The sequence below is a fragment of the Lemur catta genome, chromosome 1, assembly GCF_020740605.2.
Source record: "Lemur catta isolate mLemCat1 chromosome 1, mLemCat1.pri, whole genome shotgun sequence".
Lineage (NCBI taxonomy): Eukaryota > Metazoa > Chordata > Mammalia > Primates > Lemuridae > Lemur > Lemur catta.
The window spans coordinates 216,827,844-216,847,436 of NC_059128.1; the positions used below are offsets into that span (position 1 = coordinate 216,827,844).

The 19,593-nt window shown below is 39.5% G+C and overlaps 1 protein-coding gene across 2 annotated transcripts in view; it reads right to left on the bottom strand.

Moving 5' to 3' along the window:
- Positions 1 to 19,593, bottom strand: part of ATP13A4 (ATPase 13A4) — a 147,450-nt gene that overhangs the window by 106,633 nt on the left and 21,224 nt on the right. The gene's annotated exons all lie outside the window — the stretch shown is intronic.

The following is a 19,593-nucleotide window of genomic DNA, read 5'->3' on the forward strand; positions in this document are numbered from 1 at the left end:
AGCCATAGAGACTTAAACTTGTGTTATTCAGCACCTGCTCTGTGTAATGAGGGGATATTACTAAATCCTGGAGGATATACAAGGGCTGTCCAGAAAGTATCCAGCCATCTCCTGTGATAAATAGAGACATATGTGGCTGATACTTTCTGGGCAGCCCTTGTAAATTTGAATAAGATAAGAGGCTCACCTCTAATAAATGTATGATCTAGACAAACTTCTTCCTTCCGAGAAAAGCCTGAGACAGAACAGAAAAAACACTCGTGAAGTTTATGGCCTCATTTCTGAGACAGTATAGGGACAGGACTCAGGTCTCACCTCTGACCAAGGGAGACAACGTGGGACAGCATGATCCAGCCTAGTTCAAAGGGTTTCCTGGCTGCTAGAATTCAGCTCATACCCAGATAGAGTGGCCTAACCATCTGTCTTAAGAGTAATGTTTTTCAGGGACACTGGAGTGAGGTACTGACACAGGCTGATAAGGTACCTGGCTGCAAAGGAACCAGACCTATCCGGATCTAACCACCTGAAACTGGAAGAGATCCCCACTTTGATCTTACCCTGGCTTTTTCCCCTCATTATAATCTCATTTTAATGGTAAAAATCACACCCAGGGGTGGAGATTTAACATTCTAAGGAGACATGTGATGCATGAAGAAGCCTGTAACAGAACTATGCAGGTGCAAGAAAAATCTCCACCTCCACATGCTTACACATCTCCCCTTTCCCACCCAAGCCTCTCTGAAATTTTCCCAGAACACCCCTTGGGGAGGCGGCCTGAAGGATGTTTTCCTTTGTACTGCCTCCCTTGTGCTTAGCATAAGCCCCAGTAAAGCCTCGCTTGTGACTCCCATTTGGCCTCCTGTTAATTTCCACTGCGCAGAGAGCCCAAGGGCCTGTGCCGAAAGCAGTTCCACAACTATATCCTGCAAAGTCATAGGTATACTTTGTACTGGTTATGACAGCTAGAATGGAGAAGTAGTAGAGCGTCCCAGCTAGGACCACTTTCTCTAGATCAAGAAATCGTGAGTCTGGAGACTGGCTCTGCCACTTAGGAGGTGTGTGACTTCCAGTAAATTATTTTACCTCTTTATTTCTCAGTTTGTTAGCCATAAGATGGGGGTAGTGACAGTACACACCTGGCAGGGTTGCTCTCAGGTTTAAATGAGCTAGTGTGTGGAACTGCTCTGTAAGCATTTGCTACTGCTGCTGCTGCTGCTACTATTTGGCCCCTTGCCCCGACAGACACCTGAAATGCTATCTCCTGGTTTATTGGCAGTTAGGTCCAAGAATTCCTGGTATCAATAGTTCTGCTCTTATAATTGCCTCTTGGGATAACAAAGGAGCTAGAACATAAAACTTTAAATCTACCAATTTCTCTATATAATCTGATAAATATTACATTATCACAAAATGTTCTGTGATCCTTGGCTGAAAGCTGCTTTCGGTTGTAATTATTAGGTTCCTTCCTATTATTAGCAGGACATACAGGTGCTGAATGGCTTTCTTAGGTATTGCCCACACTTGGCATAACTTTGATAAAATGTCCACATTAACTCAGAAATACAAGCTCTTAACTGATTATGCAAAGTAGAATGTCTATCTTGACATGAATATTCTTCAGTTCCAAGTCAAGCTATTGCTCTCCAGGAGCCAAGCAGCAGTGCTCTGTTAATCCCCCACTGAGCAGCACCCCAGTCCTAATTTCCCTGCTTATCCTGAGTCCGCCTGCCATCTTTTCCCGTGTGCTTTTTTATGTTTCACACTTTGGCATAGATCAACTTCTACCCTCCAACCCAGCCATTTTTGTCATCTTTTTAAAATATTATATTTAAAAGTTTCCTTATATTGCCAGTCAGTTGAGCCCCCATGTAAAATGCCTGAGTTACTCTGTGCAGCACAAACGTCTCTATTACTGTGCATTCGTTTATGAGCTGTTCAATGAGAACTGTCTATAGTTTCCCAAGTGTTTTTGTATTCATTATCAAGATAAAGTAAACAGGAATTATTACCTTCATTCTCCAGTTAAGAAAACTGAAGTTTAAAGTTACTATACGTAATAAACAGTTATTGCTAGCAACTAATTATTATTGATAAGAATGCTAGCAGCTAAAATTCACTGGGCACTTAAAAGCCCTTCTCTAAGCACTGTACACATACTGAAAAAGATTAGTTTCCCAAGGCACAAAGCTCATAAGTAGCTCAAAACTGGGCCTCCAGTCTAGACCTTGGGAGTGCATGGAAGATAATGTTGGCTGGCCATTTCTACTCTAAGGCTCTTCACTCTGTCTTTAATTTCAGTTCAATTTAACAAATGTTTATTAAGCGTCCACCAAATAGCAGACATGTGCTAGACCCAGAGATAAATGAGACAATGCCTCTAGACTCAAAAAGCTCATTAGTTTAGTGAGGAAGACAGATACTCAAACAGGTAAGATAAAACACGGTTAGAGCAATGAAAGAGTTAGATAGAGGGATTACCATATAAATTGTCTTCTGAGTGGGGTGCTATTAATAATAACACTGGAATAGCAGTAGAACAGAAATGTCCCAAGCAAGCCAAGGGAATACCCCCTGGTTATACTATAGTGTTGCTCCAAGAGGTCCCCTACTCTCAGTCTGGTGGGCACTACACCACCACTTGGTGGCTCCTGACCCATAATACATTGCTAAATTTTCTAGGATGAAATAATATGGACAAGGAACTCTTAATTATTGCTTATTGAAGTGAGTTGAATTGTAATGAATTGAAGTAAATTGCATTACAGAGACTATTAACAGATATTGGGTTTAAAATTGCAAAAATCAGCATGGTGCTCTTATTATCATCCTGTAGCAATTTACTTCCTACATGTATGGTGTGCCTTCCATGTCCCTGAATATGCTTGAGGGAACTGTCCCTGCTACTTTGCACTCCACCCACTATTATCTCCCAGAAAAAGGAATCAATTAGCCAAAAAAGAATATTGGAAAAATGTCAAAAGAATACTACACAAATAAGTAAACTCATGGCAGGCTATGTACATTATGGAATAGTACACTGCCCCTTTCTTTATCCCTCTGCTACCCACAGGTTACTCTCCTCACTCTGTTCCTGGCATCTAGGTCCTTTGCATTCCTAAGGGCTTACGCTTTGGTGTCCAGTCCTTCTCCCCTGCAGCTCTCCTATGCTAAAGGAGCCAAACTGTGCTCCCCAAACTACACTGGCTAACAGAACCCTGTCAGAATCTATAGACGCTCTCCCCAGAAAAACACAGAGACACATACACACAAATTTCTCCATAGATATTTAGGGTGGAAGTAGAGAGTTCCAGAACCTAGATAACGCCCTGCTCTAGAGGGTTCATGAAATTGAATCAAGACTGATCTTCCCCAGTTTACCATAACTACCTTAACTTAGGGCCTCACTGACATCAGGTAAGCACTTAATGAATGTAGAGGTGTGAAGACATGGAAATGCAGGGGAGGTGACAACTGGAACAGGGTGGTGGCTGTCTCCAAAGAAACTTTATAGGACTATGTCATCACCTGAGGGCCCACCCAGTCCTGAGAGTGGCTCTCAGCCTTCGAGTGCCAGAAACTGCCAGCAGACGTCTCTTAGGGAAGACTCCAGGTAAGTGGATCTCAGAGATTGTGGCTAATGAGAGAGTGAGACGTGTGCACCTGTCACACTGCCCAGCTCGTGTTGGGTTGGTATTAGGAGTGTGTTCTCTCCCCAGTAGCACCATCCCAGCAGTCGTGATTGTCCTGCCAATAGAGCCATAGGCCAGCATGGTGCTTAAAATTGGCTCTGGGATCTTCTCCGACCATCTCCCACCCTGACTGGCAATGCCTTTTTTAAACACATTAATTCATTCCATCAAATACAGTCAAATCTTGTTGGCCTGGAAACCATTTAGTCTCTTTAGGAAAATTTTGTGTTTCTCTACAGCCTTCATTAAATATTTGAAAGTTTTAAAATATTCCATTTTTAAAAGTTTACCTCCCTGAAGATAATGTCTTTTCCCTTATTTCCAAATTGTGGATGTGAAGACAATGCTTCAGTGTAAGGTCCATGCACTACAACAAATCATGTTCAATGAATACAACTTACCTCCCTGCTGAACCCAGCCCCAACATCTACTAAAATTTATGGCTCAGTGGTTTCTTGTTTGCCATTCTTTTTACTAAAAGAAGGTTCTCTAAGCTTCTTCTAGTTTAACCTCTACATTCAGGTGAGAAGTTTTCAACGTGAATGACTTTATCCAGAAATCATAAACTGGAGGCTCAAAAAGAATGGCCTGCAGACAAGTTTCTTGTTTACTTTGTATTTCTTAAACTTTACATTGGTCTGCCAGTTATTTTCACATAAAAAAAATACAATTTCTACTTTTTCTTTAAAATAAATTAGAAATTGTGACAATATTGACCCCATATGCTTGCACTGAAAGAGTCAGCTGGAGAGCACAAAAAGACATGTATGAAATAATTCAGGGAATAACTCAAATGCCATCCAGTGAGAGAGGATGATGTAGTGTGGTGTGTCCACACAGTAGGATTTTATGTAGCACTTCACGGGAAGGAACCGCAGCAACACACAGTAATATGGATGACTCTTACTAACATGATACGATGTGAAAAAGGTCAGTGCAAAGGATTACAATGGCATGATAACCTTTTTACAGAGTTAAAAACAACTAAGATTTAAAAGATATTTTTAAGATACACTCAGATGAAAGGAGACTATATAGAAGGAAAGTGAAGGGATGATGAGCACATCATGCAGGAAAATGGCAGGGGATGAGAAGCCACGTTCACAAATGTGATTTTTGTCAAGGTCCCACCTTTGTTTGTGGTGGTGAGTTCATCACATTATTATAAAGAACCAATTAACTCACTAACTTAATGCAACACAGTGTGGACAAATAACATGAGTGTGTCAGGAACCAAAGATTATGGATGATCTAATTGTGAGTACCTGAAGTCTTAGGGGAAAAAAAGGAAAACAGAACCAGCTAGCGCGAGTATCAGATGCCCCCCTGTAAACAAACAAGTGCTCTTGTGTTTCCTGTGGTCCCTGCCATGCTTTCTTTTTTCCCCATCACTGCGGCTACACACTAAGTTCCATTGTTCATCTCATATAAGGATTGCTCATTGGAGCAACAGCCAGTGATTCCCAGCCAGGGGTGATTTTGTCTCCCAGGGGACAGTTGGCAATGTCTGGAGATGTTTTTGATCACTCAGCTGGGTGAGAGTTGCTTCTGGCATCTGGTAGGTAGAGGGCAGAAAGGCTGGTAAACATCCTACAGCACAGAACACAGAGTTCCCCCTCCAACCTCCAGAGCAAGAAGTTATCTGGCCCCAAATAGTGCCAAGGTTGATAAATCCTTCTGTAGATGTTTTAGTTTCCCCCCACCTAACCTACACGAATCTCTGGGTCCTAGTGCCTAGAATGGCATTCTTGGCACCCAGAGAACTATAAAATGTTGATTGAAACCTACAGTAATGGCAAATGACCACTAAGGTCAGTAGTGGTTACAATGCAGTCCAACAGCTCATTTTCCAGATAAGAAAACTGAGTGCTGAGAGAGGAAGCAAATTGCCCATGTGGTCTACACCTGCCTCCCTCTCCGACTTTGCCTTGGGCCGCTCTCCCTCTATCTCACCCTGTACCATGAAGCTCTTTCCATTTCCTCAAATTCGCCAAGCCGTCTCCTGCTTCACAGTTTTCCCGTGGCTGGCTACTTCTCATCCTTTAAATCTCCTTTAGATGTTTGCTTCTTTGAGAAGTCTTAGCCACTCATCCTATATAATTAAGCCCCCAATCTCATATGCTCTTTGTAGTACTTCTGTAGCACTTTCCCGATTTGCAATTTGTAATTTGTGCTTGATTTTCTATTTCTTCCTCTCTGCACCCCACTCCCAACAACTAGGCTTGAATTTCTGTCATATTAGGATCCATTCAAGTTTGTTTTCTCCAGCACCATTTACCCAGCACTGCATATGTTATGTACATGTAGGGGGTACTCAATCAATGTTTGCTAAATAAATGAATAAATTAAAAAGGGACCATACTAAAGGAAAAAAGAAAAGAAAGGGGAAGGAAGGAAGGAAAAGAGAAGGATAGAGGGAGGGATGAAGGGAAGGAGGAAAGAAAAAAATGGAAATTAGTAAACCTTTATTCTCCTTGTTCCTAGCTCAACAAATTTAACTGTATTCTCTTCTTGGACACAAAAAATTGAAGCAACCCACTGAGGGGAAAAGGGGGGAACATAGCAACCTCCAGATACTGCCCTGTGCCTTTGGTCATTAGAAACGTTAACGAGTCTCACCATTTGCATTACGTCAAGTTAGTCTCTAAGTCTAGGTTTCCTGAATGAGTGCTAGCGTTCTGGCTTTTTCTTTGTAGTCTGTCTCCAGGAGTTGAAAAGATGCTAAAGGTAAAGCTGAGTTTTACAAACTCTCTACCTTTAACAGAGCCAAACCAAGGTCCTGTCCTGGAAGGGACAAACTGGTTTGACATCTGCTGCCCAGGTTCCTGCCCTGGACCAAACAATGTGTTCACAATTACCTTTGTGTGAACTATGCTGATTTCCCAGTCTTGTACATTACTTCACCAAAAAAAAATTTATTAAAAAAAAGAAACAATCTCCAACAATGACTTGTGACATGGGAGATCAGTCCCATTTTGCATCAAGAATGTTTACATCCCTTGAGTGGTGACAGAAGTGGTCCTTGAGGGGATCCTTAGGAGTCAAATGACCTGGCCACCAGTCTCTGCCTCTTGGCAGGTAGTTGAAATGACACTTAACCCAGTTCTATTCCCGGCTTTGGAATGCCACGTCTCTGGTCACTGACTCTCAGTTTCTCTTGCCATCGCTTTCTCTCACATGACTGCTAGGGGAAGCAGTGGAACGACACCTGGGCCAGGTGTCAGGCTGCAAAACCGAGGCAATGATTATAAAAATGTTTCTGTGCTGCACCTCCAGCTTAACGTCTTCAAAGTATTTTTGCTTCAGTTCAATTCAACTTGCCTACTATGTCTAAGGCCATGGGTAAGGTATGTCTGCTAGAGATAAATTTCCTACCCTCAAGGGGCTGACAGGAGAGATGATGAATTTAAAAGTAGCTATAATTCAGGGCGGAAAATATTAACTGCTGTGTGAAAAGCACAAGGGAAAAAATTAGTTTCAAATAATGGAGAGATCCTACTGAGATAATTATTAGGAACAGCTTTCCAGGAGAATTATAACTTGAAATTGACGTAGAGAGAATTGGTAGAATTTCAGTAGTCGGCAAATGAGGGTAGGAAAAGGGGCACTCCAGGTGGAGGAACTGGCCTTGAGCAAAGGTGCAGCATCTGGAAACATGGAGTGTATTTAAAGACAAAATGTTAGTTTAACGTATTATGGGAGGTTAGTGTACTGTAGTGTTACAATTAACCCAGCCATGTATGGTTAGATAATGCACCTTTGGGTGTGACCTTGGGGTCTGAAGATGTGTATACTACTCCAGCTAATGGTTGGCCAAAACAAAGTTTGCTGACCCCTTAAAAACTACACCTCTATCTTCCCCTTCACAACCAGCAGGCCGACCCCTCACGGTTGCGCTAAAGTTAGCATTTCTAGGAATGGTCACGAGCAGAGGCCACTGCCTATGGCCATTTCAGTGGGGCTGTTGTCTGATTGCCGAAGTAGGCTGCACAGATGTGCTTGGGGCTTTAGCTTCCTTTGACTAATCAAGGTTTCCTTTTCTCTTCCCAGGATGCTGTCAGCCTGGGTTATGGAAACTCTTTCTTGTCACATAGATTGGCTGGCACGAAAGCAGTTCATCCCACCTGTCAGTGGTAAGCAGGGAGGTAACACCCTGCCGTGTGGATAATTGTCCACCCAAATGTGGGCTGAAGCTCATGAAAAATTCACATTCTATATGAATAGTATCCTCCCATTATGTTCCAGTCACCCTAAATGTATATTTTTCCATATGCTGGTTTAATTCTCACAATCCTGGAAGGAGGGTAGTATCAGCTATGTGTCAGGATAAGGAAGGTAAGGTTCAAGGAGGTAGAAGAATGTACCCAGAGTCACCAGGCTGGTAGGTAACAGAACTAGGTGCTTCTTAATTGAAACTCTTTCCACCCAACAGGGCTGTCTCTCATGAAGACAATTCCTCCTCCTCAGCTCTCTGACATTCTCATTTGGCAGGTGTCACAAGCGACAGTGCTTGAACACCTGCTGTTTGTTCACATTCGAGCTAATGGATGTGCTGCCCAGACACGTTCTTAGGTTCCCCTTAAACAGGTTTTCACAAGCTTCAAACTGCAGAGTGAGTAGAAATAGGCAAGAGGGACTCCACCCAACAGCCAGACTGTGGTTTCTACAGGCAACATCCTAATCTCTTGGTCTGGTAATCTTGAGCAAGAGGCATTTTCTAGGCTCTCGTGTGATGCTGAAATTAAAATTCTCTTGCTGGTAATGTCTTTGGTATAATAAGAAATAACTATTTTGTCTTTTTCTTCATTTCCTGGCACAGAGCAATTAAAACCCTTGGATTTTCCAGAATGATAGCAGTGTGTTTCGTTATTCACAGTGAGCCCCTTTCAATGAGGTGACCCTTGGTGAGCTCCTAGAGAGCTTCAAGACGGGGATAGTGGAACCACCCATGTCCTCAGAGGGCTGGAACTTTCAGCCCCACCCACCTGACCTCTGAGGAGGGGAGAGGGGCTGAAGACCAATTTCAATTACCAGTGGCCAAATGGCTTAATCAATTGTGCCTATGTAATGGAGCCTCTGCAAAAACCCCTAAATGGCAGTGTTCAGAGAGCTTCAGAGTTGACGAACACAACCACGTGCAGGAGGGTAGCACACCCTACCTCCATGGAGGCAGAAGCTCCTGTGCTAGGAACCCTTCCAGATTTCACCCTATGTACCTCTTCACCTGGCTGTTCACTTGTATCCTTTATAATAAACCAGTAATAGTAAGTGGTTTGAATATGGTTTGTCTCTGCCAAAATTCATATTGAAATTTGATCCCCAAAGTGGTAGTGTTGGTTGGTGGGGTCTAGTGGGAGGTGTTTGGGTGATGGAGGCAGATCCCTCATGAATAGATTAACTCACCCCCTTTCTATGGGGATGAGTTTCTTATTCTCATTGGTTTGTGTAAGAATGGATTGTTAGAGTCTGGCTTCTGTGGCTACTCTCTCTCTGGCTTCCTCCCTTGCCATGTGATCTCTTTTTCACATGCCCACTCCCCTTCTGCTTTCCTCTATGATCTGAAGCAGCATGAGGCCCTCAGCAGATGCAGCTGCTTTATCTTGGACTTTCCAGCCACCAGAATAGAATAATGAGCCGAATAAACCTCTTTTTCTTCATACCCAGCCCCAGGCATTCTGTTACAGCAACATGAAACAGGCTAAGACAATAAGTGTTTTCCAAAGTTTTGTGAGCTATTCTAGTAAATCATCAAACCTGAAAGGGAGAGGAGCATGAGAACCCCCCAACTTTGTAGCCAAGTCATACAGAAGTATGGGTAACCTGGGGACCCAATATTTGTGACTAGCATTGAAAGTGGGGACAGTTTTGTGGAATTTAACCTTTTAAACCTGTGGAGTCTGACACTAACTCTAGGAAGTTAATGTCATAATTGAATTATATTGTAGAACATCCATTTTGTGTCCAGAGAGTTGGAGAATTGGTTGGTAGCAGGAAGAAAAAGACTCCACACATTTGATATCAGAAGTATTGTGAATAAAAACAGTTCAACATCTGAGAGGTATAAGACAGTAAGAGCACAGACAGGTCAGCATCTGGGGCTGCCACCCTCTCTAGGCAGCCTACCCACTGCATGCTATAAAGACCCAAGACAGGTGCAGGAGAAACAGCAACACATTTAAAGACAAAGCTACTTGTGGTCAAGACCTGGCTCTGCCACTTATTAATTTTATCATCTGGATATCTCACAAAACTGTTATAAGAATAAAATGGGATAACAGTTGTAAAAGTGTTATTTAAATATAAGCTGTTATTATTATGAGGGAGTTTAGACTTAAGGCTGATTGATAAACACTCAGTGACAGCCAGACATGTTTGGCCCCTCCATGGCAGTGAGATCTCAGCTTCTCTAAACCACACGGTCTAAAGTAACTACACAGTCACTCCCTAGCACATCATCCCCTGTGAAATCTCTAGGAGCCCTTATCTCTGGTTTTTTCTTACATGTTTATGTTTTTACAATCTGTTGCTAGAACATAAGCTTCACAAGAGCAGAAGAACTTCAGTCTACCTTGTTGGTTGCTGAATCCCTGGCACATGGTAGAACAGTTTCTAACACATAGTAGGCCCACAAATAATTTTTAAGTGAATGAATGGATCAGATTACATTTTGGGGATTCCAATTTAAGGACATAGATTACAATATTACTAGACTGGTAAACAGAAAGGCCAAAAATGGCAATCATAGACTGTAGCACCTGATGAATGTTTAGCAAACATCCAGTCAAATTTAATTTTTTAGAGAAGAAAGCTGAGATAGTAAGAGAATCCTCAAATGAGGACACATAGACAGCATAGGATAAGCAATGATCTCCTTCCAAAGTCATGCTTTCACTCTTAGACCAATAAAGAATTTATCTTGACAATAAATTTTACTCCCCGGTATTATTATTTCTCTTCACACCCAGATATCATTATTTGTCACTTACCATAGGATTTTAGAAAATGAGAAACCTATTATGAACTCTGAAAGAGGAAAGAATCAGAGATGATCTGATCATGCATTCTTTCTATGACATCTGTAAAAAATGCTTTCCTGGCTCCCACACCTCCACTAAAGCAAACTCTACTTCCTGGGGAAGAATGTTCTATTTTCAGACAACCCTACTGATAGTAACACTATGTGCCAGACACTGGGCTAAAGTCCAGAAGGTGGAACTCGCAGGTCCCTCCCCATCACCCACACAAATGCACACAGATACTTCCCTTTCAATTTGAACATTCTGCTTCTATATATTTTACATATTCACCATCCATCAAAAGTTGGTTCCTAAACAGGGCCTGTGTAGTTGAAATCATTTTGAAAATCGCTACATTACCAAGCTTTTCTGTTGAAATGGCCTGAAATTTTTTCCTTACAAAGAAAGTTTATAAAAGAAGCAAATGTAAAGCATGATATAAAACAAAGGTTCCCACTCTTTTTAGTATGAGGAGCCTTTTCTTAACATTGCTGGTAAGAGGCAAATGATTAAAAGCATTTTTGAAAGCAGTTTGGTATTATAATAAATTTGACGATAGGCATACTGCTCAGCCCAGCAATTCTACTCTTCTCTATGGAATCATGTACGCATGTGTACCAGAATACACAAACAAGAAAAATTCAAAGCTGGCAACAATCCAAAATTCATCAACGATTACACTGGCTTTTTAAAGTGTAGTCTTATAATGGTATATTCTGCCACAATGAAAATAAATAAACCCAATTTTATGCCAAATGTGGATATAGCTCAAGAATATAATCAGCAGAAAAAGCAAAACACAAATGAATATAACCAGTGTGATTTCAATCGTCTAAACTTCAAAAATATTGTCATGGGATATATACACAGTTAGAAAAAAATTTTAAAAAACAAGGAAATGGTAATTACAAAAGTCATATGAGAGTTTATCTCAGGGTTGGGAAAGAGCAACAGAGATGGGCTGTAGTTGGGGAGGGCTCCAAGGGAAACTCTGAAGTGCTAGTCTGACTTAGACAATGACTATATGGGTTTTGATTTATTACTAAATTGATTGCATGTGTTTTTTGCACATTAACATGACATTTGAAAAAATGCCACATGCTCTCAAATAATTGAGATTTACTTTTGTTTGTGGAGACCATATTGATGATTTTTGGTCATATGAGTATTTGGACCCATAGCAATAACTCTGAGACTTATCAAGAGTTGTGGCTCACAGGTTGGTCACCACTGATGTACAATTAAAAGAAAAAAAGCATTGACTTGGAGACAGGGAAGCCTGGGTTTTAGTCTGAACTCTGGTCCTATTAAATAATCCCTTTCCCCTGTCTGGACCTGTTTCTCCATCTCTAACAGAAAAAGTTGAATTATATGATCCCTTGAGTACTCTCTACATTTTGATACCTGTAGTTCTTGTAGCAATAGGAACCTTCTGAACACTGCCTAGGTGACAGCTTACAACCCCCTCATAGGTGCACATCTGGGGTCATAAATTTCTTCCATGGAAATGCCTGCCTCTGCTTCAAAGGCACCCCATGGCTCTCACTCAAGCTTCAGCATTCCTTTAAGGAAAAATAAAAGATGGCTTCTGTTGCACCATGTCTGCAAATTGGAGCTATCATGTTGTGCAGACCACCTACTTGAGAGCTATCAGAAAAGGGAAAAGGAGCATGCCACATGCAGGAAGCCCCATGTTTGGCCCCAGGACTGGGAGCCAACATGCCATTTTCCCTAGCCACTGTGCCATATCAATCAGCTGAGCATCAGAATTGTGCAGTGGGCCAACACCATTTGATTCATTTCCGTGACTATGTTTGGATTTAAGCATAGCCTTAGAGGAGGTTTTTTGAAATTCTTAAGATGGCACCATCAAGCCACGATGCATGATTCTGGGTTTGACTGATAGAAAACAGATCCGCTGATATGCTGGAGAATTTCAAACAAATATACAGAAGTGAAAAATGGTGAAATTAGGATAAGTAAAAGGGAAATGAGTGATCTGATAATAATGGAAAATTGTTTGGGAGAATGGTGGGGCATCAGAGAGACCAGAATTTCTACTTTGTTCAAATATCCTGGGATGCCGTGTCTGGTTGATACAGGGTAATTCAGGACATTAAATACTGGGCCAAATAATTATAACACTATCTCAGGGTTTTTTTAATGCTTTTATTATTACAGAAGCAATACATGCACATTTTAAAAATCAGAAAATAAAAATATAAATAAAAACCTTACATTACTACAACCCAGAGATCACCACAATTAACAACTTATTGCACATATATTTTTTCTTTTACCAAAATGAAACCATGTGGTAAATGTTATTTCACAATCTTCTTTTTTATTCAATAGCCTCCATTCTTCCAGGGTTATGAGTTTTTATTTCATCTAAACTCAAACCATATTCAAATGTCACCAATGGACACACTAATGTCCGCTACAACTGGCTTCCAAACTGATTAGGCATTATTCTGTTTCTTAACCTAGATGATGTTTAATGAGTGCTCACCTTATAATTATCCATTAAGCTGCACATTAATATTTTGTACACCTTTATATAGGTATACCATATAATATTAATATATACACACTATATATAGTATATAAGAATATGTTTCATAACAAAAGAAAGGAGGGAGATGTCAGACAATCTTGTATGATTATTATTGTACTTTTGCTGGCTCTTTTAATCTAGTCTTTTCCCTGTTTCATGATAATGACTTATTGTAGAGCCAGTCGTTTTGCAAGAGTTCATATGCTAATAGCTACACCCCACTGATTTCAGATGCTACACAAAAACAACAGACAAGTGACCTAATCTCCAGCTGCTTTCATTTTCATATTTTTTATTTGTTTGTTTAGGAATAATTACATTTATCCCACAGAGGAATGGTAAAAAGTAACCAATGTTACTTTTTTATAAGGAACTTAATTTTGGTTTGTTATTTTGTATTCTAATAAAAATGTAGGTATAATTTTATGTCAATTTAAACTTGGCTGTAAACCAAACAAAAGAAAAGACTTCCTTAGCACAGTGTTCTGAAATCTTTTTCATATAATGGCACCCATAGAAAAATGACAATATTTGTACAGTGTAGATCAGATAAATGGATAAGTCTGTTTGAAGTTGGAGGGGATCCATATTTCAAAATTCCTGTAAGCACCCCAGGGTCATCCATGGCACAGCAGTTGGGTAGTCCTGCCTTCTCCTGTATTTGTAGCAACAAAATACCTTTCAACAAAGGTATTCAACAAAATACCTATTGAACAAAATACCTTTGTACTCTTTCAAATGAAGCTTGCTTTATGATACCTTCTCAATCAGAATTAATCACAAGTTCAAAACCAAACTCATCACCTACTCCCTCCTCTCTGTCTAAGTCACTGCCGCCACCATTATACACCTAGTTGTATGATTCAGAAATCTAGAAATTCCCTTTAATATTCTCCTCATTCTCCAACATCTAATGAGTCCAAGGTCTATTGATTGTCTTCTAGATATTTCTCCAATTGGTTTCCTTTGCTTCATGCCTGATATTGTTGCCTTATTAGTTCAATCTGTGCTATCACTGCAATCACTGCAAGAACTACTGACTGCCTCCAGTTCCATCTCTGTCTGAGGCTGTCCACACTGCTCAGAGTGACCTTTCTAAAACAGACATCTGATTTCAATCACCTACTAGAGTGATCAACTGTCCTGGTTTGTGCAGGTCTGAGGGGTTTCTTGGGATGTGGGGCTTTCAATGCTAATGCTCAGGAAGTCTGGGCAAACCAGGATGGTTAGCCACATACTTGAAAGCCTTAAATTCCTTTAGAATGGCATATAAAGTTCTGGCTAATGTTCCCTACACTATCTTTTCAGACTCAACTCTTTGTTCTCCTCCTCCCACTCTATCACACACTCATTTATACCCTGCACACCAGCTTTGTCAAGCTACGTTCAGTTCTCTGAATGGAATGTGCTTTGTTCGTTTACATCTCAATACCTTTGTACATCGTGTCTCCTTGACTTAGAATGTCCTTCACCTTATTTGGGCTTGCTGGTAAACTTCTATTCATCTCTCAAGATTCTTTTCAGTTGGCACTTTTTCACAGCAGTCATCTGAGAGTTTCCTCTAGGTTCTCACAGCACCTTGCATATATTGGTATCAAAGCAATAGCCCACTGAACTCTACCCTCCACCAGATATTGAGACATAGGACTTTTCTTTGTATACATAGCGTCTAGCACAGGGAATTGCACAATAAATGAAGGAAGGAAAAAAGGAAGGAAGGAAATAAAATATGTTGACAGAATTTACCTAGATCATTTTGCCTGCTGTGTAAAATTTGTGCTTGAGTTAGCTGAATAAAATATATGCTTTTCCCATTACAGTGTTAACTCCTTGAGGCAGGAACAGAGTTTTATCTACTTTGTTTTGTCTCCACAGCATCCAGTCTGCAGGGACTCATTACATTTGCTCAATTGATATGGTTTGGCTATTGTCCAAGACTGAGAAAAGATGGATGACATGAAGGTCTCTGCTGGGGCATATGTCAAGAGGGATTGCATGGATGTATAAATGTGGTCCAAAGGTATTAGTTGAGTGCTACCCCTTACTGAGTGTGACTGCCATGTATTTACCTTTACAGCAGTCACTGTTTCTCTTAGGGAGAAACATCCTTATTGCTAAATAAAAAGACAAGAGTATAGAGAGTTGGAATCTCCCACCTAAACTAGGTTCAAGAAACTGTTGAAACAGCTCTACTGACAACTAGGTAATGAGTTTGCCCATGAAGAGAAAATGATTCCTTACTCAATGATCATATATCCTATTTCTAATCTACAAGGATGTATCTATACCAATGTGCCTAAAAGTGAGACTACCAACCACATATATCATACTCACATGAGCACTTGTTAAAATGCATATTTGTGGGCCATCACCCACATTTTTGAGGGTAGGGCCAGAGAACCCAGGCATTTCCAGCTCAGTATCTCAGCTGATTCCTATCACAATGGCATTTGTAAACTGCTGATCAATGCAGCAAAGGAGACTCCCATTTGGACAATGTTTCTTCTGTCAAATGGTTGTTGTAAGAATTAGATAATATGTTTTCTATAAATGCATACATAACGTCTGACTCATGACACCTGTTCAGTATTTATTAGCCAATACTGTTCCTATACTTTGAGTCCCCTGGTAAGAAGTATATGTCTTTTATATCTTTGTATTCACTGTGGCATTTGAGCATCCAGTATGCAAACTTATAGATAATATGTCCCCCCAAAATTGAATTATACAAGATTTTGAATGTTTTTGAATAAGGCTACAGGGAAAACTAAAAACAAGATGCCATTTTTACCTATTAAGTTAGTCAATATCTTTAGCAAATGCTGAAAGCTGACCAGAGAGCAGTTACAAGGACATTCTTGTACAAAACTGGCAGAATCCTTCATAAAGTGGAACATACTTTCTGGAAAGCAGTTCAGTAAATTTATCAAGAGCCTTAAAAGTGTTCATAATTTTTTATGCAGTAATGTAATTATTATTTATAGGAATCTATCTTAAGGAAATAATCTGAAATGAAAAGGTATAATTCTACAGATATTTCTATACACAAGGGTAAGACATACAACTACACTAGAAAGAACTCAACTGCCTGACACTAGGGGGATGGGTAAGTAAATTATGACACCTCCTCACAATGGAATATTATTCAATCATCAAATTAATGTTTACAATAAACTTTAATGACATAAGGAAATATTTATAGTATATCAAAGTGAACAAAAGAATTTATACTTTGAGCTGAATAATGTAGAAAAAATGTATGGGAAAAAAACTTGAAGAAACTATGCCAAATGTTAACAATGATGGAATCATAAGTAATGTTTATTTCCTAATATTTTTCTGTGCTTTCAAAAATTTATAAATAATGAAATATATTTTAAAATAAAATAAAACAATGATTTTTTTATAAAAGTAAATGAGACTTCCACTTCTGGAAACATAGAATAGATTTACTTTTTCCTATTTCTCTCAATAAGTTCAACTAATATTCATGGACATTATATAGAAAACAAACATAAAAAGGCTCTGAATGGTGGAAATAAGGCAAACTGGCTAGAGATATCAGGAATTAAGGAATGAATGATATAGTGCTGAGTTCCCTGGAGTTTTTTCTGTCTTATGTCTCCTGGACTTGGAGCAAAAGAAGCTGGCAATCCAGAAACAGACAAAAAAGGAAAGAAAGAAAATACCACAACAAAAGCCTGCTTTCTAGCCAAAGACCAGAAAAGGAATAGCTTAGTAAGACAGAAAATTTTAAGACCATAATTGCTCTATTCTAGCTGAACACCACAGAAAAGAGTATGGCCTGGTCCCACCTACACCAGCAAAGACCAAATTTCCAATCCTCACCATGCTATAAGGAGTTGTTTCAACACCTCTGCAGGATGGTGTCAGAGAAGGTCAAGTAGGGAGCTGGGACCTTCATCCATGCCAGTTGGTAATGAACAAGCCTCCCCCTGTGGCATCAGTGAAAACCTGAAAACCATGTGAAGCCTGGTACTCAACCCCCATCAGCATTAACAAGGCTCCCCTCCACCTCTGTGCTGGGATGTTGTCAGAGGCAGCCTGGAAGCGAATCAGGACTTTCCTCACCACCCTCTCCATGGCATGAGTGAAAGCCATCTGTGGAACAGTCATGAGACATTCCTAATCCTTAAAGCCAAAGAAGTATCAGTGGAGGACTAATGGAGAGCTTGAACTCCTACGTCAACCCACCAGTAGTGAGGAACTCTCCCATCTTCAAACATCAATGGAGGTGGAGTGGGCAACTTGGACTTCTACCACCAAGTGGGAGTGATGAAGTAAGAGAGAGGGTGTCCTACTCTTCCTCTACTGAAATGGTGTTAACAGAAGCCATAAATTTAAAATTTATGTTATAAATTTTAAATACAATTCAGAGCCTCATAACATAATATCCAAAAGTTTCAGGTTTTAATTTAAAAATCTACTCATATATCAAGGACCAAGAAGACCTCAGACTGAAAGAAAAAAGACAATCAATAGATGACAATGCCAAAATAACAGAGATGTTAGAATTATTTGATAAGGATTTTAAAGCAGCTAACATAAAAATGCTATAACAATTACACACTTAAAAAATGAAGAAATAGAATATCTCAGTAAAGAAATAGAGGATATAAAGCAGAACCAAACTGAAATATTAGAAATGAATAATACGATACCTGAAATTTAAAACTCAGTGAATAGACTTAATAGAAGAATAGAGGGACAGAGAAAGCAATCAGTGAGATGAAACATAAAACAATAAAAGTTGCTCAATTTGAACTACAAAAAGAAAATAGCCTTAAAACATTTGAACAGACCTTGAGGGACCTGTGAGACTATGACAAGTGATCTAATTATTTGTGTCACTGGAATCCTGGAAGGAGAGGAGAAAGAGGGAATGACTAAAATACTCAAAGAAATAATGGTTGAAAACTTCTCAAATTTGGTAAAAGACATAAACCTACAAAGCTGAGAAGTTGAGTAAACTCCAAACAGAATAAACCCAAACAAATCCCCAGAAAGAAGCATAGTAGTTAAACCTGTAAAAAATAAAGACAAAGAAAAATTTTTAAGCAGCCAGAGAGTAACAACACCTACCTATAAGTGGAGAGACTATTTCAATAACTTCATATTTCTCATCAGAAACCATTAAGGCCAGAATTGTCACAGCACATTTCAAGTACTGGAAGAAAATAATTTTCATTATTTTCTTATAGGAAGGCAGGAGAGAAGAAAATAGAGAAACACAAAACAGACGGAGCAAATAGAAAACAAAAAATAAAATGGCAGACATAAGCCCTAACATATCAATAACTACATTAAATGTAAATGACCTAAATACATCAATTAAAATACAGTGATAGTCACTGTGGATTAAAATGTATGACCTAACTATATGCTGTCTATAAGAAACTAACTCAAATATAACAATTTAGGGCAGGCTGAAATTAAAAGATGTAAAAAGATTTATCAGGTAAACAGTAAAAAGAAGGAAGGAGTGGCTATAATATCAGATAAATAGACTTCAGAGGAAAGAAATTTACCAGAAACACAGAGAGACATTATACAATGATAAAAGGTTTAATCCACCAAGAAGATACGGAAATTCTAAATAAGTATGTACCAAACAACTGAGTGAGCTGAAAAAATATGTAAAGCAAAAACTGCTGGAACAGAAAGGAAAAATGGACAAATCTATAATTATAGTTTAAGACTTTAACATTCCTTTCTCAGCAATTCACGGAACAACTAGACAGAAAATCAAAAAAGATACAGAACATTCAAGAACATCATCAACCAACAGGATTGAATTGATATTTATTGAACACTCCACCCAACAATAGCAGAATACACATTCTTTTTTGTTGTTGTTGAGATAGAGTCACCCTGTCAACCAGGCTGGAGTGCAGTGGCACAAGCATATCTCACTGCAGCCTTGAATTCCTGGGCTCAAATGATCCTCTTGCCTTAGCCTGGTGAGTAGCTAGGACTATTGGCATGGGTTAAGTTTTTTATTTTTGTATAGATGGGGTCTCATTATGCATTCCGGGCTGGTCTTGAACTCCTGGCCTCAAGCAATCCTCCCACCTTGGCCTCCCAAAGCATTGGGATTACAGGCATAAGCCACCACAACTGGTCAAAACACACATTCTTTTTAAGTTCTCATGGAACATCTATCAAGATAGATCACACCCTGGGCCATAAAGCAAATCTCAACAAATTTAAAAGAACTGAAATCATACTAAATGTTCTCCAATCACAATAGAATAAAACTGGAAATCAGTAACAGAACCATAAAGAAGAACTCTCAAAACCATTGGAAACT